At 41.3% G+C, this 15,346-nt stretch overlaps 1 long non-coding RNA gene and 1 other non-coding gene across 3 annotated transcripts in view; both read right to left on the reverse strand.

The window, feature by feature from the left end:
- LOC116624481 overlaps window positions 1-15,346 on the reverse strand; it is a 197,395-nt gene that overhangs the window by 181,706 nt on the left and 343 nt on the right. Inside the window, exons 1-2 of one of the 2 annotated variants that reach the window (XR_004297899.1) lie at window positions 14,934-15,018; window positions 14,015-14,190 (exon numbers count right to left, since the gene is read on the reverse strand). This is a non-coding gene — a long non-coding RNA (uncharacterized LOC116624481). Of the gene's footprint in view, window positions 1-14,014; window positions 14,191-14,933; window positions 15,019-15,346 lie in introns of those variants that run through there. The other variant, XR_004297900.1, reaches the window with a different exon arrangement.
- LOC116624495 lies at window positions 13,695-13,801 on the reverse strand. The gene has a single exon (XR_004297903.1). It is a non-coding gene; the product is annotated as a U6 spliceosomal RNA (small nuclear RNA).

The raw sequence follows: 15,346 nt of genomic DNA on the forward strand, positions 1-15,346 counted from the left end.
AAAATAGTGTGACTAAAATTTCAGAAGAAAATTAAATTAAATCTTTCCTGAAGACAACACTGCGGCAAAGTCCAGGTGGTAAGAAGTGATCAAAACCTGGAAACAGAGAGACAAGCATCTTTGTGGTCCTTTTGTGAATAAAGACATTCCAAATCTAAAAGCTGTTGAAGAAAATACAAAGATGAAAGCTTGGAAGGTTGAATTGAAAGGAAAATGTGAGGCTTCTGTAAGTCAAAGAATAGAATGATCACAACCAAATACAGACCCAAAACACCGAGAAGAAAATTTGCTACAAGTAAGACAGACAAGGTATTTGCATCCATCCATCATGAACTCAGAATTCAGACAATTCTTTAGGAAACATAGTAAAATCTTCATGGAACAATGGATACAGAATATAAACATCTGGATAACTCCAGTAAAACATACAACAATTTCAGTGTCAGTATTCATTTTTAAAAGTTGAATTAGGGAGATATAGGCCCCCAGTTATGCAATGAGTACATCACGGGAATAAAAAGTATAATACTGTAATTGGGATGTAATGGTTCAGATGGTGGCTATACTTGACGTGAACGTAGCACGATGTATAAACTTGTCAAATCACTAAGTTGTACACCTGAAATTAATGTAACATTGTGTGTCAACTATACTCACATAAGAAAAGAAACAGAAAAAAAGGACTAAATAAACAAAATGCTATCATTCCATTAAATTAGCAAATGTCAAAAAGTGATAATATTCAGTCTGTGAGGTATGGCATTTTCATACACCAATGGGATTGCAAATTGTTACAATCTCTTTAATAAAAGAATTTAACCATTAAAATCAAAAATCTTAAAATAGACTTTGGTGCAGTAATTCCATTTCTAGGCATTTATCCTTAAAAAAATATTAGGGTTGTACAAAAAGACTTTTTTATAAGCAAGTTTAATTCATCATTATTTATGACAAAAAGAAATGTGTATTGGGAAAACACAGACTCAGAAATGCTAGGTGTTTAATGTGGTTGGAAATCACTAGAGTCCAAGTTGTGGGAGAGAGCAATGGAGAAGAATTTGGGAGCAGGTCATGTAGGGCCTCTTGTTTAAGAAGTTTATACTTTGTCCTTGGAGCAAAGAGGAGGCAATGGATATGTTTAGGGGTGGGTGTCAAGATGACAAATGGGTCTTAGGAGGGAGTGCTGTGACATCATGGAGGATGAGCCAACGTAGGGACAGACTGACAACAGGAGGACCTGACAAAAGGTAGTTGAAACACTGCAGGTGAGAGGATCTAAAAGTGAGGATAAAAGTAAGGATAAAAAGGAATATCTGAAGGAAAGGACATTTTGAAGTAGAATCCAAAGTATTTGGCCATCAGTTAGATATGTATTAAGCAGAAGAGGAATAAACGCAAATATAAGGTTTTTGCTTTTAAAAACAAGGGTGTACCACCATACCACTGATCAAGACTGGGCTTTCTTGAGGAGCTGGCATAGTGAGGATCACAAGTTTGATTTAGGATATATTAAGAATTAAGTCATATACTGACCATGGATCACTGGATTGCAAGAAACAAACTCACTCAGACATGTGCAAGTAACAAGGAATTTACTGTGAAAAAAAGATTCAAATGTAAGATGTGTGAGATCAGAGACCACATTTTTCTTATTCAGCAAAATATTTCTGGCCCATAGCAAAGTTCCTGATGTAAGTAGGTTATCAAACAATATTTGAGAAATGAATGACTGAATTTCAAGAACTACAATGAAGGCAACACAACAGGGTCTCATTGGCACCAGAAAAGTCTTGGGCAACCACCTGTTCCATATCGATCTCTCTGAAATCCTATTGCACTTTGCTTGGCTTCACTTTGCACATTTGCCCCATTCTCCAGATTCTCTCTCTATACTGGCTTCCTCTGCTTATTTATCAACTGGATAAGGTCTCAAGCCCTGTATCACCTTATAGTTGCGGGGCTTTCTGGCCGGGGATTTCCAGGCAAGGGAAACTGAGTGGCCTGGCTTAGAACAGGTAGCCCCTCTGGTAAAATCAGCTATGGCCTGAGGGAAGAGGTCACATGGTGATCTGCATGGCTACCCCTGATGGGCTGCAGGAAGGCACATTCTCTAAGAAGGGGGTGTTGGCAGACAGAAAGTGACTGTACCTCTAATACAAGGCTGCCGCCAATCACCAGGTATAGCTGAGAATATGGGACTTACATTTTGGACAGGGTGGCTGGAGATTTTGGAGTCATTAGCAAATAGATGGTGGTTGAAGTCATTGGTCTAGATGAAACCACCTCGGTATGTAGAATAATGAGTATGTAGAAGTGATTAAAAAAAAACAAACAAACTGGGCTACAAGAAACAGAGGGGAAGAGTCAATGAATGGCAGAAGTCATTGTCAGAGAAAGATTAAAAAAAAAAAACAGGAGAGACTTTGAGGAAAGAGAATATTAAGAAATAAAAAACAATTTCATCTTAATTTTTAAAAAGGATGTTCTGATAGTTTCATAAGCCTGCAAGTTGAGGGAAAAGGTAGATACAGTGCTCTGAGTGTCAGCCAGGCATTGGTCATCTTTCATGACATCATTTGGGACAAGATAGAGAAATAAACACTGGATAAAATTCAGCTGGGAGGATTATCAATCAGGCAATGAAGAACCCCAAAGGGATATAATGCAAAGGAAACTCTAATGTAAGCTGAAAGGCTCTAATGCAGTCTTGTCTTTGTGAACTTTTTATAAACTGTGTGGATGTAAACAAGAATGATTTATTTATCCAATTTATGAATAGCACAAAAGTGGAAAGAATCACAAGAAACTGGTGTGGCAGGGTGAGGGTCCTACCTGAATTCAGTGGAAAAGAGGAGGATAACTTGGCAACTTACTGAAGCCCTTGATTTCCAACCCACACGTCAGTCAAATTCCTGCTGATGGTATGGAAACAGAAAATTCACATTTGTAACCCTTTCTCCAGGACATACTGCTTCCCGGCACTGTCCATGGAACACTGAGAACACTGACTTAAACCTCTAATGGGTTCGGTTTCTGAATCTGTAAAGTGAGAGTTCACCAAAATAATCCCTAAGGTCTTTTCCAGCTAGAACATTTGCATCTGTGCACATGTAAGGAGGATGTGGATTTCCACAGAGGGTTTACCCAACATCTAACTGCTGCCCTCAGTCCTTGCACTGGGCGTTTGAATACCTTCATGACACCCCATAGTAAGCATTTCCATTCTGTGATCAATCCTCATTCTGTGAAGCTATGTGGTAGTTTTCAAAGGATGCTTAAAATGTAAAAACACATTTATATAAAATTAATTGGATAAGTGGACAAATATAACCTTAGGTCTCAGACACTGAAAGTCTCAATGGCATGTTACACACATGGTTTCTTTCTCAAATTTAGCCTTATCTGTTTACCTAACTCCCAAATTCACCCTTAAATGTCTGATTTTATTCTCAATGGAAAGAGAAACCAGTGTGCTGGGATATGATCTAGGCAGGAATTAAAAACAAGTGATAATGAATGTGCATCATGGGTGTTTTTCTTAGAGCCATGGGTGAAGTATATTTCCCACCATAAGACAGGCTTAATGAAGCAGTGAGTGGAAGGCTAAGGTAGGGCCATTAACATCTCATCTCTCGGTGGAGATGCTGGTTATCCAAAGACACTATGCAATAAAACCAGTTAGGACTAAGTTCCATGTCTATAGTCCCGGGAATCTCATCTAGTGATGGAAAAGTGCAGATCATGCCTTATTCCACAAATATTTATTGAGTTCCTACTATGCTCCAAACACTTTTCTGAAGAACCTCAAAGCTTGGTGAGAAAGACAGAATGAGTAGTTATAAAATAATAGCATAGTGATGCTTAACTACAGTGATACATACAACCACTACGGGAGCATAGAGGAAGGACACCCATCCCTCCCTTCAGGAAGAGGAAAAACTGGGATGCCTGGGTGGCTCAGTCGGTTAAGCGTCTGCCTTAGGCTTAGATCATGATCCCAGGGTCCTGGGATTGAACCCCGTGTGGGGTTCCCTGCTCAATGGAGAGCCTACTTCTCCTTTTCACTCTGCCTGCCACTCCCCCTGCGTGTGCTCTCTCTCTCTGTCAAATAAATTTAAAAAATCTTTAAAAAAAAAAAAAAAAAAAAGGAAAGGGAAAAACCTGGAAAGACTTTTTAGAGTAGGTAGCAAGAAGCCAAAAAGCCAAAACTTGAAAAATGAGGCTAGGAAATATAGCCAGGTGTCCATGGGCAAAAAGAGCCCTAGAAAGGATGTTCTTGGCAGTTATGAGCTTAAGCAGTTACACACACTGGACATGATGTATGTAGAAGCTGCAAGGACAGAGAACAAATCAGGGAGGGGAGGTTGGTGATGAAGGCAGTGACAAAAGTGTGAGGCCCCACTGGGGAATTTGGACTTTATCCTATAGGAAATGGAGAGTCTCTGAGGGGTCAAAAGCATCGAGTGACCTTTATAGCTGACATCTGGAGGAGGGATCTGATGGAGCTGAAACCAGAGGCAGGAGGACCAGTTATAATGACCACTGATGAGCCAGAGATGATTGCGGCCAATCTAGAAACCTGATGTTAGGGATGGAAAAAGGGAATCATTAAAAAAAATATTTAGGGGCACCTGGGTGGCTCAGTCGGTTAAACATCTGCCTTCAGCTCGGGTCATGATCTCAGGGTCCTGGGATGGAGCCCCACGTCAGGTTCCACGCTGAGCGTGGAGTCTGCTTGTCCCTCTCCCTCTGCTCCTCCCCCTGCTTGCACGCACGCGCACTCTCTCTCTCTCAAAGAAATGAATAAATCTTAAAAAAAAAAAAAAAGGAAATGAGATTGGACAACAGACTATACATTTCAAGAGGACAAGGACTGTATCTGTATTATTCACCCACAATGTCCTCAACACCTAGATCAGTGTCTGTGCTTGTAAACCCTGAATAAATATTATTTTGAATGAATGTGGAAGGGCCACGAGAAGGATGGATCCTTAGATGAGAAAGATTTGAGCATGTTTACAAGCTGAGAGGAATAAGCAACTGGGGAAGGAAATGAAGTTATAACAGAGGAAAGGTACGCTTGATACAGTGAAGAGATCCAAATATGCCACCCCCAAAGAGGCCACGTTGGCATAAGGATTATTTCAAGCTGACAGCAACTGAGAATCAACAGATGCAGGAAGAGTTCTCTGCCCTCTTCTTATCGGCCTAAAAAACAGGGCATAAATTTCTCTTTGTGAAGCTGCCCCCATCACCATCAGGAAGAGAAGAGCAATTCTTACCATCAGAGATAGACAATCAATAGCAAGATGAGTTTTCATAAACAAACTTTACTAAAATAACCTTTATATTCTATTAATTCCCCCCATAGATTTCACTCCTTGACGCTCAATCTTCTCTTGATGCTCAAACCTCCTTTCCTTCATTAAAATGGTATATAAGCCCCCAATAGAGTCCAATAGCTTTCTTGAATTTCAATTCTTTTCCACGAACGCTTGTGCAAATAAATATTCATAAAATATTGTGCCTTACTCCTGTTAATTTGTCTTTTGTTAGTTTATTTTGCATGCCTCCAGGCCCGAACCCAAGAGGGGTAAAGGCAAGGTTGTTCCTCCCCAACAACAGCCAAGGCTCTAAAGAGGGTGAGAGGGATAGGGTCAAGGGTGAAGGTCATTTCACAAAAGGTGCAACATCACATGCCTTGAGACAAGAGAAAAGTTGCTGAGGATGGGTAATAAATAAAAGTGTTTATGGAGAAAATACTGGGAAGTTGAAGGAGGTTATGCCTGATGGGCTCTCATATCTTTGAACTGGTAAGAGGCGGTCTGAGAAATACTCCTCACCTCTGATCCTGCATTACTCTCCTTGAACCAACTGAGCCAGAAAGGCTGGGCTTTGCTTTCCCTCTCTGTCAGATCCTGGGTTGTGCCCCTCTAAGTATAATTGAGACCCACAAGCCTGGCACTTTGTGTATGTGTATATGTGTAACAGTTTATTTTAACATAAAATAATTCATGCATATGGCTAAAAATAAAAGACACAGAATGATATAAAATAATGAATAAAGTAGTCACCGAATGTGTTGCAAAACAAGGGTGTGCATGCTTGGAGGGAGATGAGTCGGATATACATATAACTAGTTTTTCAAACAAGTCTTAACTCAAAACTTTATTTGAGGCCTGGCACTTTATTAAATAAAATGTTGAAAAAGTTCAGAAACTGTTTTACCAAAAAAGCCTAATTCAAGACTTGCTATATATACTATGAAACTCAGTGCTCCTTTTGTCCTTTACTTCTACTCTTTTCCCTTAAGATGAATTCTCTATTATGAGGACTTTTAGTTCCTCAAATAAATAGAGTCCTGCTAGTCTTCTCTAGCAGTTGTGCAGACATGTCCAGGCTTGACTGAATCTCAGGGCAGGGGAAAAAAAAAAAAACTGGCTTTAAGCGGGGTCTCCTGTTACGCAAATTTACAAAAATATTTCACGTCATAGACCCATCGATTCACTCATGTAGAGGGGAGTCAAAAAAGTTTAAATGCACAAAAGACTATAAAAGGAAGTGAGCAATATGAAACAGCAAATGAGAAACCACACAATGTGTACATTATTCATCTGATCTGGGTGAGAAAGAATCATGACTAATAAAAAAAATGAACACCATTACCCTCAAAAGGCGCTAATCAAAGAAAATGTAGTTCTGTTATTTTTCTACCGCTGATTTAACCTTAGGGGACCAGTTTTGGTCCAACCCAGGAAACTTGACCCAATTCAGGAACTCAGAGAGTCTCTTCAGATAACTGAGTCTATTTTGGATAATGCTGAGTCTTTCGCATTTTCTCCCCCTTCTTTTGCTCTTCCCTAAGACAGCACATGGCTGTAGAGGGTGACTGTGCTATACATCTCATGGTGGATTGTAAAGGAGAGGCAGAGCCCTTGGATTCACACAATGTCTTCTAGATCAAGGCTTCTGGAACTTAAATGTGATGTGAATAATCTGTGTACCTTGTTACGGTACAGATTCTCATTCACAGAGTCTGGGGTGATAACCCAAGACTCTGCACATCTGACAAGATCCCAGGTAATATTGATGCTGCTGGTCTTTGGATACATTTCAAGTACTGAGGTCCTAGATCCTTGCAGGTCTCCGATGTCACATGTCTGGTCTGCTTAGCCTCCAGGCCAGCAACCCCTGAGGTATGACCCAGTAGACATTTTGAGATGACATGCTGCCTCTCACAAATGATACCCATAGTCTCAGCCATCTTCCTTCAGTTACAAAGTCTTGGCATAGGGGCTTCTTTGACGCTGCACAGCTCTGGGGCTCTCTCAGAACATGCGCACCCACTCACTAAGACGTGAGGGAACGTCTGGGTTCCCTAAACACCAGACAAGTCATGGAGCACCTCACAGAGTACAACTTCACACTCCTCAATCACCTTCCACCACTCTGTGTCATAGTGGAAGAGGTCACACATGAGATCTCTTCAGGCTCACAGCTTTCCTCTAGCATCACGTCGGAAGCCATTGTAGGGGAGGAAAAATTCCCTTTTTTTCTACTCTGCGGGGTTCTCCCTCTGAGGCCATGTAAATTGGTTGACAAAAGACAGATTAATGAAAGAAAAGCATACACATTTATTTAATATAAATTTTATGTAACACCGGAGCCTTCATAAGGAAATGAAGACCCAAAGGAACAGTGAAACTTGTGCATGTTTATATGAGGGAAGATGTAATAGGACAAAAGGGTATGAGCTAAAGGTAGTAAGCTGCGGGGGAAACTTAGCAAATTCTGTTCATCCAGATTCTTCTCATCACCCCTCGTCTGCAGAGACAAGCTTGCTCCTTTCCTCCCGGCATAGGGAAGACACCTCTCACATGAGGGTTTAAGGACCTGCTTGGGTAGAGACGTGGGAGGTCTGAGAGTCCTTCCTGCTTCTGCCATTTCTCAAACTGCTTCATCTTAAAATGTTCATTATGCCCAGGCACCACATGTCGCCTTGACATATTCTGACCTGCATCACTGGCCACCTCTAACTCCCATAATTTTCTCATACCTAGCTGGATATTTCTGAGGTCTCCTATCAGAGTGCAGCTTCAAGAAGGGAAAACAGAATCATAACATGCCTCCGCCTGGCTCCATCTCTGCCTCCCTCCCGTTGCAGCCCACCTGAGCAAGAAGGGCTGGACGTTTTGTTTCCTCTCCATCACATCCTGAGTAGTGCCTCCCTGTGACGGTGAAGCCCTAGATTCATATGTTGAATCCCTAATCTCCAATGGGATGGTCCTCACTGGGGCCTTTGGTAGGTAATTAGGTTTCAATGAGGTCAGATGCCATTAGGGCCTTACACAGAGGTGAAGCCTCCAGAGCTCACTCTCCCCCGTGTGAGGATACGGCAAGAAGGAAGTGGGCTGTGAACCAGGAGGAGAGCCCTCACCAAGAAGCCGACCCTGAAGGCATCCTGATCTCAGACTTCCCATCTTCAGAACTATGAGAAATGAATGTTTTTTGCTGAAGCCATTCAGTCTACAGTATTCTGCGATAACAGCCCAAACTGACTAAGAAACTCCCTAAGCAGAATCTTGATTGACACTTGATCTGTCGAATGGGAGTTTAAGAAATTTAGAAACTCCCCTATCTGTATTTATTTATTTTGCAAGAACAAATATTTCAATTTGTTTAATAAATGCCTATATTTTTTCTGTGCAAATAAGCATATCATAAGTAAACTAAAATCACACTTCTCTACAAATATAGATCATTAGGTATCTGAAATTTTATGCATTCCATTCCATTTTTCTAAATTGAGGTATAATTGACATATAACTTATATTCGTTTCAGCTGTATAACATGATTCAATATTTGTATACACTGAGAAATCATCACCACAGTAAGTCTAGTTACCAACCATCACCGTAGACAATTATAGAAAAAAATTTTTTTTCTTGTTATGAGAACTTTTAGATTTCATTCTCTTGGCAACTTTCAAGTATACACTACGATATTATTGACTATAGTCACCATGCTGTATATTACATCCTCATGACTTTTTTATTTTATAATTGGAAGTTTGTACCTCTTGACCCCTTCACCCATTTTGCCTACCGTCCAACTGCCCTCCCCTCTAACAACCACTGATCTGTTCTCCTTGTCTATGACAGAAACATTTTTATTTAGAAAAAGTCTTATTTTCAAGACTTGCTATAGACTTTGAAACTCAATGGCTCTTTTTCCTAGGTAGGATTTGTTCTGTCTTCTCCTATAGCAGTGAGCCTTACGGTTTAGCCATGGAGGCAAAACACTGTACAGGAACATGACTTAGGGAGGAAATAAAACTATATTGGTTTACTATATCGGATACATTATAACTATACTCATACATCTCATAAATACTAATTCACATAGCCCATTTCTGTTCCTCTTTCCCTTCTGACTTAATTGTAATAGAGTGATTACCTTACCTTACACTCTTGTCCTATTTTTGAATTCTAATCCTTTCTAGAGACCCAGCTCACCAGTATAAAGTTGATTGGTATTATGATATTTACAACAGGAGTGTGACAGGTCCAGGGACCAAGGCAAGTGACCGCATCAATATTCTCTTCCAGAGTGAGCCTTCATTCCGTAGAGAGAGCACCTGTTCTGCCCAGACCAGATCCTGTGAACTGACACTTAACAGCTCTGGTGGTACTCTGGTCATTGTCACTGCCGCTGCCCTGGATGATAAGGAGCTTTTTGTTGTTAAAGGCTTTATCCATTAAAAAATAGCTGGGTATTGATTACCTAGGCCCTCTGATTTCTGTAAGGTCAGGATTAATCTGTTGTAAGGGGAAAGTCTTTTCTCCTTGTATAGAATGTCCTTTCCCCACTGTCTGCCTTGAAAATTCCTACTCAGTTTTTAAAACCCACCTGTAATGTTGCTGACTCTGTGTGGCCTTCTCTGAGTCATTCCCTGCACCCAGAAAGACTAAAGTTCTCTGTTATGTGCCATTGCTCTAGCTTGTAAGCACCCTTATTGTCACACCATTCACGGTGAGTCAGGAGTATTTGCCCCCACATCGGTCTCCCTTACAGAATTTTCTGTATTGTTCACACCAGTCCACAGTCTGGCACACAGATGATCAATAAGCATTTGTTGACTGAGTGACTGGTTGAAAGAATAAGTGAGTGGGTCTCAAGTTCCAGTGCCCAAGGCCCCATAGGTAGTAAGAAGTAATGCTGGAATTCTACGATGGACTGGGACCCCCAGGCCCAGTTTGGCCTGCCGCCACACTGCCTTGCACTTTTGGACTTTCAGATTGAGGAAGCTTGTCGTCTACTTACGATAAATAGGAGTGAACTTGAGCCTTCCATATTTTTCCAGTCCTCTCTCTCCTCCCTGCCCCCACTTTGGTGAAGAGTAGATTTCCCAGAATTGCCACTGGAACTTAGTTTTTGGGTGAGTGTTAGCAAAATAACACAATGAACTATCATCAGGCTGAGCCCTAAAGAGTCAAGAGCAGGAAAGAACTTTTCTTGAAGTCTTCTTTTAAGAATCACTGGCGTATCTCCTATGTCTATTGTGTGCTTGACATACTGGTAAGATTTTGCATACTTTCATTTAATCATGACAACTACCCTTTGAGAGAAGCCTTCCTGGAATGGGGAACTGAGACTCCTGAGATCATGCTAACTGCCCAAGGCCACATTGGTTTTAACAGCAGCCAAACTGTGACCCAAGCCTGCACGGGCATGCCTGATGTCAAAATCTACTCTCTTAAGGTCATGGAGTCCACATGGAATACGCCAGTAAGGAAGAGGAAAGGGGAATGAATTAGGAATTGGTATTTATTAGGGTAATGGATACCTGTCAGGCTTTGTGGCCACCCAACATCTTTGAGCACCTTTCCCGTATTTGGGTAATTTTCCACATGAAGAGTCCCACCCTCCCAAAGGTGGAAACCAGACATTTGCACCGGTGCAAAAAGGGAAAATGCCACTCAATACACACACAAGGACTGACTGAATAAGTGAACAGACCTCACAAAAATAGAAGCAGTTGCACGTTCACTGGTCCCTATCACCCACTGCATTCTGTTAAACTCATTAAACAAGGAGGCCAATAGAGAGGAGTGACTCTAACACCCTGGCGGCCAACATAAGCAGACCAAAATCTACACCTTAACCTTCACAAATGCCTCAAGGTTATGAAATCAAAATACTAAAGACAGCCAACCATAAACAGCCAAACAGGCTTTAAGCTATAGCCAATCACATAATTTCTACACTTTCTCTATTAAGTTTTTCCCCTGGCCTCTGTGGGCAGAGTGCTCCTAACCACTTCCCATTTGGCACTGCCCAATTCAAATCAATTCTTGCTCAAGGAAGCTCTTAAACATGTTTCATATACCTCAGTTTGTTTTTCAGCAGTTCTAAGGCATTTGCACAAAGATTAACAAGGCCAGACAGGAGAATCCCAGAGAGTGACCTTAATCTTGGGCCATGGGGCTTATGAAGTACATGATTAGAAAAGCACTGGCCCCTCTCATCAGGTAATTAGGGGTCAGTGGGCCGTAGTAACATGGCATGGTAGAAAACTGGCTCCAGCCCTACCCTCATCTTTCATGGCTTTGGGGAACATCAGGCCTTCCTCTGGTATAACGTGGAAGCTGGGGACCAAGGCTCACAGTTGTAGTTGTAGGATACGGTAAACTATTGCTTGAACCCCAGCAACCAAGCAGCATTCAAGACTGCAGAAGTACCAGCCCTTCCCTGGGTATGATCAGAGTGCTAGCGTCTGAGCCTCATGGCTGGCCAGAGTTGACTGCCTTAAGCCACTGGGCTATAGCCAGTTTCCAGCAAGTTTCCAGGGGAGGAACTCATGGTGTAGAAGGCAACCTGCAGAGAGCGTCAGTCTTAGACAAATTACCCCTTTCTCTCCCTTGCTTTCCCAGCCTCCCTTGCAGTAAGGGCACAGGTGTGTGACCCAGGCTCTGCTGGGCAGACACGCCCATGTGAGATTTGATTTAGAAGAGAGCAGGGTGAGCATACAGGAGCATGAAACACATTTCCTGCGGTGGCCAATAACACAGGCCTCTGTTTCTGGGAACAACGGGGGTGGCAATTCTGGAATCCAGGGCCCAAAATCAGCTTTGCTTTTTATGATATCTGTGCCTAGAAAAGGCTGCAAGAGGGCAGCCTCTGATACAAACTCATGGGTAGTTTGATATTGTTTCTATCCATGTGCCCTCCAGTGGATCCAGCCCTCCCAGAAATTCTCTGAGCTACCTAATGACCTGCAATAAATTCATCCTCTGCTTCAACGAGCTGCAGCACGTGCTGTTGTTTAAAACCCAGAAGTAGAGTGATCACTGATCATCTATTTTGTGCCAGGCACTGTGCTCAGCACTGTCCCATTCTTCATCCCATTGGATTCTGACACACAACCTACAGGACAAATACAATTTGAAGAGCTAAAGAAAAAGGGGGTAAAGTTTGGGCTGAGGCTGACAAGATCGACCCTCCAGAGATCATGAGGGCTCCTGTCTGTCAGCTGTTGAGTGTGCCTTCCCCCATAAGCATGCACACCCCAAGTTGTAGGTGAGATGAGCACCACGTACCTGGCTGCAGATGTAGGGGTGGCAGCTTCCACAGACCCTTCCACGAGGTTCTTCTCTGCAATCCCATGCTGGCAGCCAGACGCACAAAGTGTTTTAGATTCTCCCACAAGCTCTGACTTACCGTGTGTATTAACAGTGCTTCTGAGAAAGTGCCTAGAGATTGTTCTCTGACCCAGGGACCACCCTCCCCCGGCCCCCACCCAGGCCTTCCTTTGCAACTCCCCACAGTCATGCAAGCTCTAATCCCTCAACCAAAGTCATGATTTCCAAAATACACAGCTCCTCTTCCCCTGCCTGGACTGTGACTGATATGATTGGTACAATGAAAAGTGGGATGGGAAATACCGTGTATGGTAAAGATAAATCTCAAATGCATTTTGTTCAAAGCGAACTAGAATAATGGAAAAACCCTGAGCTTCAGGAATCATAAAGAGTCGGGTTATAATCTCAGCTTTGCCTCTTGTAGCTCTATAATGTTCAGTAAATTAATTACTAAACATCTCTGAGCCTCCATTGTCTCATTTCAAAATGGGCATGATATTTGCTTCATGGGCTTGGTGATGATTAAATAAGAATGTTTTAAAGTGTTGAGAACATAATAGATTCAAATCTCAGGCCCTTTCCATTTCGTGACCAATGTTTAGAAATCAAATATAATGAGGATGTGTGTTTGTTGCCCATTTTAACTGAGAATTCTTGGTTTTTTTAAAGATTTATTTATTTATTTGGGAGAGAGAGAGGGCACACATGAGTGGGGGGAGGGGCAGAGGGAGAAGGAGAAAGAGAATCTCAAGCAGACTCCAAGCCAAGTATGGAGCCCAACATGGGGCTCGATCTCATGACCCTGAGATCATGACCTGAGCCAAAGCCAAGAGTCGGACACTTAACCGACTGAGCCACACAGGCACCCCAAGAATTCTTGTTTTTAATAGTTATTTATAGGACTTGCAAGGTAAAAATGAATACCTTTATAAAACCCAAAGCTTTAAATAATATATATCAAAACAGAATTGCGATCACTCTAGATTTGCTCTCAAATTGGTTTTCAAAAGTATTCTGTATTATGTTTCTTTTATTTTTTATTGATTTATTTTTTAAATACGGAATGCTTCACAAATTTGCGTGTCATCCTTGTGCAGGGACCATGCTAATCTTCTCTGTATCATTCCAATTTTAGTGTACGTGCTGCCGAAGCAAGCACTGTACTATGTGTCTTTTAATATACTTCAGAGAAAAGGGTAAGTTTTCACAGGCTATGGGTTTTTAAGTTTTCAGAAAGTAAAAATTTCATTTTTCACATTTATAAATAGGAAAAAATGTTAGACATAGCATATATTTGATTGATAACTCATTGCTGGTGGCACATTTAAACAATAAAATACAAGAAAAGGAGCTAAGAGTTCATTGTACTCACATGGAGAGGCTCATCAGTAGCTTTGAAAATAGTTTCACCAAGGGCATGGTTCTCCCAGTCTACGACCCCAAGGATGACTTGGCTCTTTGGGTCTCAGTTTCCTCATCAGTTACTACAAAGGCGGCTTCCTGTGGAGTCTTCCAAGTTCTAGCATTCTGGAACCATGAATGTGAGCTCTGTTGGCAATAAATAACATTTACTCAGTTATTCCTCCTCCTCACCAAATGAGAAAAGCAGGTGATAATTAGATTCTTCCCAACCCTCGAATGTGATAATTTAAAAGAATAATAATAGCATGGTATGTGGAATAAGGCATTTTTATATCCAGTATATAATTCAATCCTCACAATCCCAATAACACAAAATTATTCTTGTTCCCTCTTGCAGACCAGGAAATTGAGGCAGAGAAAAAGCTAAGTAACCCTCAAAATGGCACCCAGTTAGAAGGACAAAAGCTGAGGGAGTACTGACGAGTGGTAAAGGATATTGGCTCTGGAAGTCAGACTGACCTGGGTTCAAATCCTGACTTTACCTTCTTTGTGGTTTAGGGGCAAATTACTTAGTTCCTTCAATCCTCCATTTTTCTTATCTGTTAAATGGTGATAACACCAGTTGTACTTCCCTCCAAGGATTAAATGAAATCATTTTTTAGTGTTCAACAAGTGAGAACTATGCTAGAGATGATAATGATTTATATTACCTCCCAAAGTATTTCCTTTTAACAACACCCAGTATCTTGAGCAAACTGGCATTTCAAAACCCAAGCACCGTGCACTAATGTTCTTAGACAAATGTTAACCTTTTTCACCAATTAGAAAGACTAATGCAACACAACTCGCTAAGCTGTTTCACATTTCATTTGTACTCAGAGACAAAGTCCAAAAAACTATGACAGTTTGCTGCACATCATATTACAAACCTATTTCCCAGTACTCATAGGAAGGGACTTGGCAATCCAGAAGGAATTTTTCAACATGCTAATTAATGCAGATAATGTATCTTCCCTGCAATCAAAAAGGTCAGAGGAATGTATTAGTTCCCTCTTTCATTGATTAAAAAATATTTGCATCCTCTTTTGACCTTCCCCTTATTTTACCCAAAAGAACTCACGATGACCACCCAGGAATTATTGGATAATCCTCCACCCCATTGCCTAATGGCGAGGAACATCTTGACGCCTTTGGGCTCAGCTGTGCTCATTAGGTACAGAAATGCCCTGAGAATACAGCGAACTTATTCAGATTTTTGTTTGTCGGCAGTTTGATGTAATAGTGTTTTATTTTTGGCCCCCAATTGCTCAGCAAAAAAAAAAAAAAAAAAAAAAAAAAAAAA

Source organism: Phoca vitulina, unplaced genomic scaffold, assembly GCF_004348235.1.
Source record: "Phoca vitulina isolate PV1807 unplaced genomic scaffold, GSC_HSeal_1.0 scaffold67, whole genome shotgun sequence".
Taxonomy (NCBI): Eukaryota; Metazoa; Chordata; class Mammalia; order Carnivora; family Phocidae; genus Phoca; species Phoca vitulina.